The 14,434-nt window shown below is 43.0% G+C and overlaps 1 protein-coding gene across 2 annotated transcripts in view; it reads left to right on the forward strand.

Annotated features, from left to right (window-relative positions):
* NT5E (5'-nucleotidase ecto) overlaps positions 1 to 14,434 on the forward strand; it is a 39,632-nt gene that overhangs the window by 2,469 nt on the left and 22,729 nt on the right. The gene's annotated exons all lie outside the window — the stretch shown is intronic.

Consider the following 14,434-nt stretch of genomic DNA (forward strand, 5'->3'; position numbering starts at 1 on the left):
CATGCACAGCTCACTATTGTCACTCCAGTCTCATAGCCTTTGCTACAATATACAATAGTACCTGATGTGTCACTGGTGGAGTTCTGGATCTACTGGCTGTTGGGTCTGGTGGCTATCCAGACCTATTTTGGATGGAACCAGTTTAGTGCATGCACAGGGCCATCCTGCAGCCTTTGCCTCCTTACCCAAAATGGTGCCTGATGCAGCTCTGGTGGGGGGTCTGGGCTGTGAATTCAACCTATTCCTGTACCACCTGTTTGGGAAAGCAGTAGAGGATAGCACAAAGCCTTGGGACCCTATGCCCATGTGGGAAACCTGGAAGCAGTTTCTGGCTCCTGGCTTTGAATTGGCTCAGCTGTAACCATTACGGCCCTGTGGAGTGAGTTTCTTATAGGTAGTATATAATTGGGTCTTTTTTTTATTGTTATTATTATTTTATCCATTTGACTCTGATCTATGTCTTTTGCTGGGAAATTTAATCTATTTTGCTTTAAGCTTAATATTGATAAATAAGAAGTAACTCCTGTCACATTGTTCATTGCTCACTGGTATTTTCATTTATTCTGGTTTTTTTTATGGTTTTTGCTTATCTGGGAAATGTTTTATTTTTATTTCATCTCTAAAGGATAGCTTTGCTAGATATAATATTCTTGGTTGGAAGTTTTCTTGCTTGAAGATCTTGTATATATCAGCCCATTCTCTTTGGCCTATTGGGTTTCTTTTTTTTTTTTTTTTAGATGTATTTATTTTGTTGGTTTTTATTATTATCATTACTATTTTAGATTATGTTTATATAGTTGATCAGAGTGGGAAGGACCTAGGGCTAGGGAGAAGTGGATGTGATCATTGTTTCCAAACTTTCTATTTCTTCTTGCCAATTCTGTGGGAAGTGGGAGGATAAGCAGATAGGCCATACTCAGCCTCCCGATCATTCCAGTACCCGAAGATAGGGAAAGGCCCCCTGATATCAACCCAGGGTCACAATGATGCTCATGCTCTGAGGGTTCTTCCCAGGTGGATGCGATGGTTCCAGAATACTGTTGATCTCACCAATCTATGGATAAGGAATCTCTTCCAATGTCCACTGGCTGACACAGTCAACCTTATAGTCTCCATTCACCCAGATATTTGCTGTCATCGTTTGGCTGGAGTAGTTCTCCATATGTTCTAGATGTATTTATTTTAAAAGTCAGAGTTACAGAAAGAGAGATTGTCAGTCTGCTAGTTCAGTCATCTAACAACTGCAACAGCCAGCACTGGACCGGGTGAAGAGTTAAGAGCCAAAAGCTTCATCTGGATTTCCCACATGGGCAGTAAGCACCCACTTGGACCATCCCTTCATTCCACTGCTTTCTCAGACCATTATCAGGGAGCTGGGTCAGAAGAGGAGCAACCAGGGCAAGAACCAGTGCCCATATGGATGTCAACTTCACAGGCTTTATTTGCTATGCCACACTGCTGGCCTCCACCTAAAGAGGTTCTGCTTAAAAGTGCTGGAGGAGGTGGCATGTGAGTGACTTGAAGCACAGGGTCTGAGATGAGGTGGGCTGAGACAGGAGTTGGGCGGGTCCTGTAGGGCATTCCAGACATTCCTGAGGAGATAAGGCCAGGATGACCCATCTGGACTCACTCTCACACTACCTCAGGCCAGCATCCTGCTCTACCCAGACTAACAAATACAGAATGACTTTCACTTTGCCTTTGTTTTTGCAACAACCTAAATACATATAAAGATAAATATCTTGGGGGCAGCACTGTGACAGAGCTGGTTAGAGATGATTGTTAGAGACCTGACAGCTCCACTTCCTATGCAGACCCGTGCTGATGTACCTGGGAAAGCAGCCAAAAATGACTCAACTCTGCGGGGCCCCTGTCTCCCACATGCAACCATTTAGGAAGTGAACCAGCAGATAAAAGTCCCCTCTCTCTCTTCCTCTCTCTAACTCCACATTTCAAAGAAATAAAAGATAGATCTTTTTAAAAAGAAAAATAAAGTCTGGTGCTAGTCTGATGGGCTTCTTTATGTGTAACTTGACATTTTTTCTTACGTTGTCTTTAGGATTTTCCCCTTGTCCTTGACTTTTGACAATTTGACTATAACCTGCTTGGAAAAAAAGTCTTCTTGTTGAGTCTGGTTGGGGTTCTTTAAACTTCTTAGATCTTGATATCCATGTCCCTTTCAAGACTTGAGGAATTATCAACCACTAATGTTATCCCATAGGTCCTCAAAGCCTTTTTCTTTTTTTTCTCCTTGTTCACTTCATGGTATCATTTATATGGTACATATATGGTGCTGTTTTAAATTTTTTCTTCATTTTTAACTGATTTTTTTTCAAGTCTTGTCCTCAGGATCAGAAATTCTTTCTTCTGCTTAGTCAGGTCTGTTGTTGAATCCTCCAACTATATGTTTTTGGTTTTGTTTTATGGAGATTTTCAGTTCAAACTTTTTTATTATTTGTGGGGTTTAAGTTTATTACAAAGGTGATTACAGCCTCATATAGGTTATATCACCAATTAGGATGAAGAGACTCTTCAGAGCCACTGGACTTTGCCAATGCCTCAGTCATGTTTCTGGTACTATGGGACACAGACACAGAGGGGACTGCTTTCTTGACTGATTAAGCAAGTATGAGTGATTCTGGAGCCTTTGGCACCAGTAGATGTGGCCCTTGAACTGTGTGACAAAATGGGACCTTCCCTAGGTTGTACTGGGTGGGCACAGGTTATGAAGGGACTTAGAAAACCAAAGGTCCTGGTCCCAGCACTGGAAGATGTAAGGGAAACACTACTTTAGTTCCATGGCATAAACAAAGGCTTTGCTGGGGATTACGCACTTGCAGACATAAGCCTGGAACATTGAGACAGAGCCTTCCCCAGGTCCCAGGAGGCAAGCTCGAGTGCTACTAAACTTTCAGAAGCTATCACAGTTCCAAAGCTGCACGTAGACTTTACCCAGTGATCATGCTTCTTTTGCAGGCTATGCTATTTGTGTTGTGGCAGGCATGAGTCTAAAACAGCAGGATTGAAACAGTGTCATCTCCAGGTCCCAGGAGAAGAACTCAGGTGATTCTGTGGAATAGAGCTCTAAAAATCCTAGTCTCAGAGCCAACGTAATTTACCCACACCCCACAGGTTTGCAATATGTTGTACTGGGGATTGTGTTCTGACCTAGGTGATCCTGGATCACTGTGATGCAGATAAAGCCTTCCCAGGGCCCTAAGACAGGTGTCCCTTGAGCTTAAAAGAGCAAACAATCACAGATCCACAGCTGTAGGACTTTGAGGGTACCTTACCCTGGTTGCACATGGAGAATATACTTCAGACTGGAGATCGTGCCCTAGCAGTGCAAGCCTTGAGTAAAGGAACACACACAGGGCCTTCCTTGTGGGGCAGGGGGAAGGAAGATGCATGTGTTCCTGAAACTTGTAATTCCAACCAAAACTCATAGTCGCAGAGTTGCATGATGCAATGAGGGCCTCACCCAGGTCACACAGAGAAAGTGCAGGTTATGTTGGGGACTAGTACTCACCATCCTGAAGCAAAAGAACTCAGACAGGGCCCTCCTGATCCTATAAGTGAGTGTGAGTTCCACCCACAGCCACACACTCAGAGCTGCAAGACCCAGAAGAGACTACCCCAGTTCCCACAGGGCGTGTACGGGTGATGCTGGGGCCTGTGCTCTAGCCACCACCCTGTACCTGTGCTTAGAGACAAAGATGTTCCCTTTGGGGCTTGTGTGTGGGCTGATGGTGATATCCAACCTCAGAAAGGAGAGGGTAGTTTCTCTATAGCATGCAGAGTGAGTGGACTTGGCTCTGAAACTTGTGTCTAGACACTCCAGAGCTTCAGTTTGCAGTGGAACCTGTTCTTGGTCCCGTGAGTACCCTGGGGCTTCTAAGAGTAAAGGGGCTGCTTTCTGTCCATCCCCTCAAACAGAAAATTTAATTTAGCAGAAACTTGAGTTCAGGAGTTTGGGGATAGAGAAACACAGGTGGAATTCATTTCTGAAGTAAATAGGCATTCAAACCCTGATCAGTTTTCTGAACTGGATTTAAAGTCATTGAGAACTATGAAATGTTCAACCTCCTGGACATGCAGTTCTGCCTTTGTTGTTCTAATTCTCTGTGGCACAGGTTGGTGCAAGGCCTATAAAATCAGTTATCTTCCCTGTCCAGATTTGCTCTATTCCAGGGGGTGGGAGTTTCGGGGGGAATCCCAGCCTATACAAAATTGTACCACATAATTCAAAATTCAAAATAAAAATATATTTTTAAAAAAGATTTGCTCTATTTTTCTTGACTTTTAAGAATTTTAGCTATTTATTGTGATTAAAATTTTAGAGATTGTATTTTCTGATGTTCTATTTATCAATTTGATCCTCAGTGTTTTTTATTGGATGCATAGCCTTCATTTAGTGTAATAGTTACTCTTGTGGTTGGTACTTTTGAAAGCTGATGTCATAGTGTGGTCACCTGAGAAATTTGGACTCTTGTCATGGAGAACCAGGGGTTATGGAGTAGAGTGGCTGCTGTGGTATAATATTTTTTAAATGGCCTCTGTCACTAGTGCCTATCATAAGAGAGCTTTTTGTTATCCACAAGAAGACCCTTGAATGAGATCTGACTGTATTCCAATGAAGTAACTTTGGGTGAGATGGTTACCAAACAGACCAGATGCTTAGAGGATAACAGAGTTAGAACTTTCAGTCTTACCTATCAACCTGAACAAAAGGGCAGTGTGATGGAAAACAAGGTCTGTGAAAATTCTTGGCCATGTTTGATAAGATATTTGATGCTGAACATAGGAAGTTCCTGGAGGCCAATGTGACCCATACAGGCATGGGAGCTCTGGATGCCACTTCTCCATCAACAACAGCAACTTCACATCTTGTCCTGTACTCTTCTACCATTTGATTATCTCCGAGTTGAATCATTTATAAGTCCACTGAATCATTCTAATGTTGAAGCATGAGGCTGGAGTCATTAAAACCTCCATTTATAACTGTTCAGTTAGAAGTGTATGTGGCTGGGAGAGGAGAGTGGGCTGGCAATTGAAACGCTCATATCCCCATATTGGAGTGTTTGGCACCCAGCTCCAGCTCTTGACTTCAGCTTCTTGCTAATACAGACAGTAGGAGACAGCAGGTGGCAGTCCCATTAAGAAGGTTTATGTCACGATGTTGGAAACTTGCATTAAGACCTCAGTTACCAAGTTTTGACCTGGTCCAGCTCCAGCTTTTCAAGGCACTTGGAGACTGAACCAGTGAAAGGGAGTTCTCACTCTCTCCTTTAATATATTTAAAATTAAATTTAATTAATCGTGATTAACAATTTCAAGTTTAAGTAACCCAGGACTGTCAACTGGAATCTTAATTTGTCCGATATAATGCTAAGTCCAAGCAGACAGTGTCAGAATTAAATGATTAATCATCTAGTTGTTGTGTGCAAAAAAAAAAAAAAAACTGAAGAATTTGATTAGTTTGAGAAAAAAATGTTTAAGCCACATATTTGAAAAGTGAGCAAAAATGGAAGAGAGTTGAAAAAGATCAGAGAAGGATAAGAAACATGAGAAGGAGACTGAGCAGTAATCTAAGTGTGAGATGCTCAGGACTGAACTGCAGTGTTAGGGCTGAATCCATGAGAACCATCTTCACTGAGCAGGCAGTGTGGCAGAGGATAAAGGAGATGAACTTGGGACTACGACTGTGTAGAATCAAGTCCCCTCCCTACCCCTTAGGATCTCTGGACTATGGGAAGTTCATTCATCTCATGGGACCTCCACTCCACATGTGTAAAAGGTGTACAGGTAATCTCTTCCAAGGTTGCTGGGTCTAGAGGAGATGATGATGCATGTAAAGTGCTTAGGACAGTGCCAGTCCATTTAAAGGATCTGCAAGTGCTGCCTGGGCCCTCCTTCTGTCAGCAGGCTGGTTTAGGAAAGAGTGACCAACAGAAGATAAGAGGGTTAAAGCTCAAGTACCAAGAGTATAGTGCTGTAGTACTATGAAGTACTATAACAGGATACCTGAGTATGGAAAATGTATAAGAAAAAGATATTTATTTGGCTCACAGTTATGACCATTAGGAAGGTCAAGATCCAGGAGGCATCAGGCATCACATGGCATAAGGGACACACCCCAAAGACAGGCAAGTTAGCATTGACAAAAGACCTAGTCTCAAGATAACCCATTAACCCGTGAACAGACTAATTTTTTCTGGAGAACAGAGAACTCAGAGTCCAGCAACTTAATAAAAGTCCGACTGGACTCCACTATGGGGATTAAATGTCAACACAAGTGTCAATGGAACATCCAAATCATAGCACTGCCAGACTATTGAAGGCTGCTATCTCGAACACAGAAATGCAGACTTACAGCTTTCCTGGATTTACTGGACACAGAGATTCTGAGGATGTCCTCGGAAGCATTTGACTGTCAGTAACAGTAATGATTACATAAAAAACATAACATACCATTAGAAGGATGCATGCTCATCTGCTAGGATCAACACGCTCTGGCACAGGACTGAGGGATAGACAGCAACCCAACATCAGAAACGGTCCACAATGCCAGGTATCTAGCAATCCAGCCAATTATGACTTATAATTCTGACATCTTAAGGATGAAGGTGAAGGTCCGTGAGTGTCTGGAAACTGAGCCGCTTGGATTACAGGGCTTACTGCAACCTCTAGTCCTTGATAGATGAGCTGGTATACGACTGTTCAAATAAAGGCGCACATACCTCCTGCATATGGCTTTCTTATCTTTATAATTGATCTCCATTGGCTAAAAAAAGAAATTCTGTAATCTGCATTATACCTACTGCACTATATCAATGCTTCTTTATTTTTCTTTTGGCGTGTTTAAGCTGTTCACTGGGGGCATTTTTGACTGCCTCATTCCACTGGTCTCATTTATGGCCATTTGCCTGGGAGTATTCCCAGACTGGTTACATGGATATGAAGCTTGTCCTCCAAGCTCCTACAATTCTTAGCAGACAGTAATTGTGTCTTGATCCAAGGACCTCTCACATTTCTTAAAGGTGATTCCTAAGTGTCTTTTTTTTTTTAAATTTATTTATTCATTTATTTTGAAAGGCAGAGTTATAGAAAAAAGGAAACACAAAGAGATCTTCCATCCACCAGTTCATTCTCACAAATGATCACAATGGCCAGAGCTGGGCCAGGCCTAACCCAGGAAGCAGGAACTCCATCTGGGTATCCTACATGGGTGAACGGGGCCTAAGTATCTGGGCCATCTTCCACTGCTTTGCCAGGTCATTAGGGAGCCAGAACAGAAGCAGAGCATCTGGGACATGTACTGATGCCGATAAGGAATACAGGTGTCACAAGCAATGGGTTAACCCACAGCACTACAGCAACAGCCTTGTGAATGTCTTTATGCATGCATGGATGGATGTACCTGACAATGTTAGCTCAGACTTCTGCCTGGCCTAGCAGCTTCCTGAAGACAAGAACCGTGGCCTTGTTACTTAAACTCTAGACCTCTGTGATCATGAAACTAGCCAATTGCTGTGCAATGCCCATCTCTTCCACACATTCACATCAACAGCAGTTGAGCAGAGCAGTGAGAACCTTGTTCAAACACTAACTGTGCAACTGGTGATTGTTGAAATTCCATGCCTCAGTATTCCTATCTATGAAAAGGGGAAATAATAGTTCCTGCCTCATAGCACCATAAAGATGTACTGAATTTGTAAATGAACAAGGCCTAACCATATGGTTTTTTGTCTCTTTTTTAATGCTACTTTCTTTATGTTCCCTTATTTTATTTTTTTTAATTTTTAATTTGTTTAAATACTGTTCACATAGTTGAGAAGGATGCATGTCCGCGTGGGTCTCCAATTAGGATGGGGAGGGTCTGTTCCCATATTTTAAATGTATTAATTTTTTAAAAAATCCTCTCTGAGCAAAGCCAAGGTGATGAAATGTCCCCAAGCTTTTAAGATTTTTTTTAAGATTTTTAAAAGATTTTTGTTTATTTATTTTTCTTTCTCAAAGAGAAAGTTCCACCACCTGATTTATTCCCCAACTGCCTGCAATATGGGTCTCCCTGGGGGTACCCATCATCTGCTCTCCTCCACAGTAGACATGAGCAGGCAGAAAGCGAGATTGGAAGAAGAGGAGCCAGGACTTAAACCCAGGCATTCCATATGAGATTCAGGCATATGGGGTCTTAACGGCCAGACCGACATGTATCCTGAAATGTCCCCTTTCTAAAATCAAATAGAAAAGTCCACATACTAAATCCTAGCAAAAATAGAGTCCACTTAAAAGGAGCAAGTAAAGAGAGTGGATTTATTATTCATGCAGTAAACATCTGCCGGGCCCCTGTATCAGCAATCATCTCACTGTCACTAAGGATTTGGGATCAATGAATGCGGGAACCACCAGCGCTGAGCAGAAGAATGGTCTGAGAGATGTGAGATGTGGGGAAACACACCACACACAGAGGGGGACAAGCAGGTGTCTAGGGGAAGTCATCAAACTTCATCATAAGTAGCCAAGAGCACGTGGAGGATTCCATATTCTTGCAACTGACAAACCCTGAAAGTTTGGCAGAAAACAATGATGATGTCGGGGCCTGCTGGGAGATCAGGAAAGGTCTGCATGATTTCCAGGAAGCCAGGTCTTTCATGTCACCACGCAGGTGGTCAGGAGCTGGCAGTGAGAAGTCTTGGCGAGACAGAGCCGAGGCGGGAGGCACTGGGGATCTGTTTTTAGAGGCAACCTGTCATGAATGCATGGCAGCTGTGGCCACCTGGTGGCTAAAATATTGTGAAATGGTCTGGGAGAGATGACTGCAACACAAAGGAGTAAAGCAGTGGGTGTGTGGAGGAGAAGACCACCAAGGGTGGTGGCAGGAGTTGAAACAGGACTTTATGGCCAGCTGGGCATGAGAGCCCCAGGGTGCAGGGTGAGGGGGCAGCCCTGGGCTTCGCTGCTTTGCTGTGCACCCTCCACATCTGGGACTGTGTACATTCCTCAGGAGTGCCCCATTCTCAGAGACACTGGCCTGAGGGTAGAAGGCGCAGGGAGCTCTGGAAGAATCAAGGGAGAAAGGGCACTGGCTGCCAAATCATTCCAGGCAACTGCACAAATTGCCTTCTGAGAAAGAAGCTGAGTGGACCACACCTCTGCTTCAGGCGCCTCCCCAGGGTCAGCAATTTTCACAGTACCTAGAGTTTCCTTTGCTTGTTTCAAGCTGGGCAGGCCCAAGGAGCAAAGAGAGTCAGCTCAATGTTTGGGAAAAGTCTACACTTTGTAGCTGAAAGTCTACTTCAGGTGGGGGAAAATCAACCCACACAGCTGTGAGGGGGACTTGTCAGATCTGAGTTCCTGGGAAATCCCCAGGCTTGATTTATCTGAGGACCCATATTTCCCTCTTGAGAAAGCAAGCTCTGTCTGAGGTGGGGCCCCACTGGATCTGGGCCTGGGAGCATTTTTAGCTTTCAGAGCTTTGTGGCTTTCTTGTCTTTTGTGGCTCAGTTTCCTGCTAAAATTGTCACTCTCTGGCCATAGGACTTATTCTTCAGGGGCTCTCAAAACAGAATTGCTTTCCAGTTGCTATGTGAGGCCAGAAAGACTACTGTGTTTTATATAACCTTTTTCCCCTGCCACACACATAGAAAAGAGTGATATTTGTACAGAAATCCGAGTCACTTGAGGCTTCCTGCGGCACCCACACCACAGGCTTAATAACAGGAAAAGAGATTGCTTAAGAAGTGAGAGATGGCTTTCTGAAAACAAAATATTCCCAAATAATTAAAGGCATTCACGGGAGGCCAAAGAATGGCCACTGCCCTGCTTCCTTGCTGCAGACCAGGTTGTGTCCATGTCAGCCCTGGATCCTCCTTCCTGTGCTAGCCACCTGCTTTCACATCCTTTCACTTCCCCTTTCACACCCTCAGAAACGTTCTATTTCTTGTGCACACCCATTTACTCAAAGCCAATGGGAGTGCCTGTTTACAGGTGGAAAAAGCAAATGACTGCATGAACACTCCTACTAGAAAGAGCTTCAGGAAAGAAACAGAAGCTGGCACACCTCCTTGAAGGATGGGGCAGGCGGGCAGGCAGGAGCACTTCAGACTGAATGTTGGCTTCACTTGCAGTTTGTGCCCAAAGTAACTGTGGATCAAATCAGTGTGAAAAGAAGAGTTTTTCTTTCCTTTTTATTTAGAAATATTGCCTCTAGTTTGTTACCCACTAAGTTATACTTTGCTATTGTCAAACTCCAGTGTGTTCCATACTAGTAATCATTTATCTTTGTACAAGGGTGGAAAAAAAATCTCTAATTTTTCCCCTTTTGCGGATATATTAATTTTTATTTGAAAAGCAGATTTTATGGACAGAGAAGGAAAAACAGAGAGGTCTTCCATCCACTTGCTCACAAATGGCAGTAACAACCAGAGATGAACTGATCCATGCCAGGAGGCTTTTTCCAATCTCCCACATGGGTACAGAGACCCAAAGAGTTGACCCACCCTCTACTGCTTTCTCAGGCCATAAGCAGAGGGGCCAGGACATAAAGCAGGGCCTATATAGGATGCTGGCACTAGCAGGGAGATTAGTTTGCTACACTACCATATCAGCCCGGGTCTCTACTGACAATAACTTCTTGCAAAGATGGGATATCCAAAGTGAAGTTCATTCCAAACTTAGTGGGAAAGACTAACTCAGTGGGTTGGCATCTGCCACGGTAGGGAAGGAGCTAGAAGAAAGTCACATTATGACATTGTATGTTTGTACTTCAACTTGCGAGAACTAGGTATCTTTCAGTTAGGTTCCCAAGACGTGATAATTAAACGTTAGTTTAAATTCTTTTTAGCTTAAAATGCTTTGGAAATAAATAGGTGGATCATGTTACAATTCCCTGAAATTTTTTTCTATGTGCACTGCTTATCCTCAAAGGAAAAGTTGATTTTGGCATGTAACAGAAGTTGTACGAACCACAGGCCAAAGTTTGGACAAAAGCTTTCTTTCACTCCTAATTGAAGGATATGTTTAATAATCAAATCAAGAAAGCTGGAATCCCAAGTCTTAAAATATCCTCTTTCTTCCTCTACTGGTTCATGTGACTTTCTGGGCCTCATTTTCTGTCAACAGAGGGTTTCCCTGAAGCTAAAGGTGATTGCAAACTATCCACAGCAGCTGAACACAGTGTCCAGCTGTTTCACTTCCCTTCCAGCTCCCTACATGTTGCCTGGGAAAGCAGTAAAGGAATGCCCAAAGCCTTGGGACCCTGTACCTGCGTGGCAGATTCAGAAGAAGCTCCTGGCTTCAGATCGCCTCAGCTCTGGCCGTTCTGGCCACTTGGGGAGTGAACTAGTGGATGAAAGATCTTTCTCTTTGCCTTTCCTTCTCTCTGTAAATCTGCATTTCCCATAAAAACAAATAAATGAATCTTTAAAAGCAAAAAGAAAGGAAATATTTGAAAAATAAAAGAATGAGATACACTCAGAGACACATACAGAGACTATATGAACGTAAGAATTTGAGTTAAGGTCTTAAAATCACTTGCCTAAGTGATGATGGCTAAACAAAAAGTGGCAAGTAACCAAAGAATTTTAAGTACTACATGAGAAAATTTGAACAAACTTTCAGAGACCAAAAATGTTGGGATATGAATACAGTAGGCATTTAGTGTCCATAGCTTCTTCACCTATGGACTTGAACAGCAGCAAATCAGATATATTTAAATATTTACAGACTCCTGGCACCAGCTCCTGGCTCCGGCTTTCTGCCAACACAGGCCCTGGGAGGCAGCAGTGATGAGTCGAAGGCAAGACTAAATTCCTGATCGTAGCTTAGGCTGCACCTGTTGCAGCCTTTGGGGAGTGAGCTAGTGGTGAGAGTGCTTACTCTCTCTGTTTCTCTTACCTTTCCCTCTTCCTTTGTATCTCTGCAAAATAAACAAGTAAGTAAATAAAGCATATAAGAAGACACAAATACTGAACCTTTTAATAGAAAAAGTCTTGAGTATCTCAGGGTTTTGCTAGCTATAGGACTCCAGGAATCCATCTCCCACTAAGCCCAAGGGATGAATTCATCTATTAATTTTTATGGCTCTGTGTTTTTCTCTTGAACAATGTTTTTCTAAAATATTTTCATGTTTTTAATAGAAATAATTTTAAAAATGCAAAAACCTGTTTTACACACATGGTCCTCCTAAATAACTTACACTTCCTTAAGTGCTCATTAGTGCAATAAAATAAAAACTGGAGAAATTCAAGGTAGAAAATATTAGGAGTTTTTAAAGTAAGCTGGCATTTACAAACAAATTTTCTGCACTGATTTTTGTGTGAAAGGTTGTTAACAATTCTTTTGTCCTTCTTCTATTCACTCAGTAGTCAACCCCTACACCTGCTGATTGTCTGCAAGTGCTCAGTACTTGCTGGGTTGGTGGGGGCTCCACTACAGCTACCCAGATACAGCCACCAAAGAGAGCAAGGACATCTGACTCCAAAGGGAGATTGGGAAGAATCCGCACACTTCAGGAGCTACAGTCATCAGGTGTAGCTTGGAGGACCTAGAGGACCTGGACTAGTCTAGTTAACTAGTTTGTCATCATGTTTCCATCATACACCAAGGCACAAAAATAAATGGGAACTTAGGAAACTACAAGGAATTAGATTTTGTTGTTGTTGTTGAGCTAGGCCTTATGAAAAGCTCTGAGGTTCACAACTTTTATGTCAAATAGAAGTGAATCTAGTCCCAGTTCCACCACCTACTAATTGTGTGACTTTCAGCAATTCACTTAACTTCTCTAGAGCCCAGTTTCTTTCTTCTGTAAAATAAACACAGCAAGATGCTTACAGCACAGTCTCACAGCACAAGATCAGATTTTCAATAAGCAATCAAACTTTACCAGGCTAGCCTGTGGTAAGTGTTAGTAAATGCTGGTTCTGCCTCATTGCCATATTTGTCTTGTTTGCTTACTGGCCTTCCAGAGAAAACAGAAAGGTTCAGAAAGGTACCCCAGCTCACTGCACATAAGGGATGGAACCAGCCCTTCACTCTTGCCTAGCACATTAAAGTGTGATTGTCAGAAATGAAGCTGTAGCAAAATGACACCCAATTGCCAAGAGCCCTATGGGCCCTGCTCAGGTTGTTGAGCTGTGTCAGAAAAGGCAGTGCCTCACAGAGCCTTCTGGTGGAGCATGACTAGTTTGCATTGGCATTGACAAAGATGATCCTTGCAGCAGTAGAAAGAATGGTCTGACGAGTGAGTGGTGATGGTTGAAACCATTAGGAATACTACTGTAGAACAGCAAAACATTGTGAGGAACACCCTAAGTTAGGAGCAATGGGGTGGGCAGACTAAAGAGTGTTTATGTAAAAGAGGAGCTTGCTGGTGTGTGTGAGGGAAAGGAATATGTGAAAGGAATTCGGCTGCTCCAGGTGCTCCAGCCTTACTGATTGTATGAATGCTGGCACCTTGGGCCAAGACAGAAAATCCTGCAGGAAAGGCTTTGCACATGCCTAGTGGGAGTGCTTTTGAGACATTGTAGGGAAAATGTCATGTGGTAGTTAACATACAGTTCCAGAGATCAGGAGGAAAGTCAGGGACAAAGATAAAATTTGGATGGGAGTGTAAGGAAGATAATTTAGTCAACCTGCCCACACCGTTGGGCACTACAGACGAGGGGCTCCTCTCCCTGTGGGGGTAGGGAATAAAGACAGTCAAGCCAGTAGTCTCAGGGAGATTACAGTCAAGGTCAGAGTAGGGAGGGCAGGAAAAACATTAAGGGTAAAAAAGAAATGAAAACTGTGGTTTCCGTTATTGCTGAAGAGTCTACCACTCTTAAAATAGTAGGTGGTTGATGAGATAAAGAACCAGTTAAGCAAGACAGTCATTATAACTGTGAGACTTACTTCACTAGAGGAAGAAACAGTGCTATTCTAAGACTAAATGTAGAAAAAAAATAGTTATCTAAGAGTGGGAGAACTTTCAGCCAGATCAATTTTTTTAAGAAGGAAGTTAATTATAGAAAAAGCAGAGGTAAAAATGAGTAGTTCATCTGACTGTAGGTAAAGACAAATTCAGAAATTCTGTATCTCTTCATGGACAGGTGTATGGGAGTGCGAACCCAGGAGGTTGCTGTCTCTGTGTGAACACACGTGCCAGGGGTGTTTAAGCCAAGGCATTTGGTGAATGTGCACGCATCGGGTGTGGGGTCTCCAGTGATGCTAGCAAGGGGTGGGGAAGAGCATTTATTCTGGTCAGGAGACAGAAACAAATAACCACCAACATGCCATTGTATAGTTCAGATGTATATGACCCCAGTGGCCACACTGGTCCCTGCTCGTAAGAAAGCCCCTGCACCTGCTGTAGGTCCACTGAAGGCTAGGTGACAGATTGACCCTGGAATTCTCTGTATCTGAAACGGCTGGAAGGAGAAAGGAAGGTGGCCCA

The sequence above is a fragment of the Ochotona curzoniae genome, unplaced genomic scaffold, assembly GCF_017591425.1.
Source record: "Ochotona curzoniae isolate NIBS_2020 unplaced genomic scaffold, NIBS_Ocur_1.0 contig_3819, whole genome shotgun sequence".
NCBI lineage: Eukaryota > Metazoa > Chordata > Mammalia > Lagomorpha > Ochotonidae > Ochotona > Ochotona curzoniae.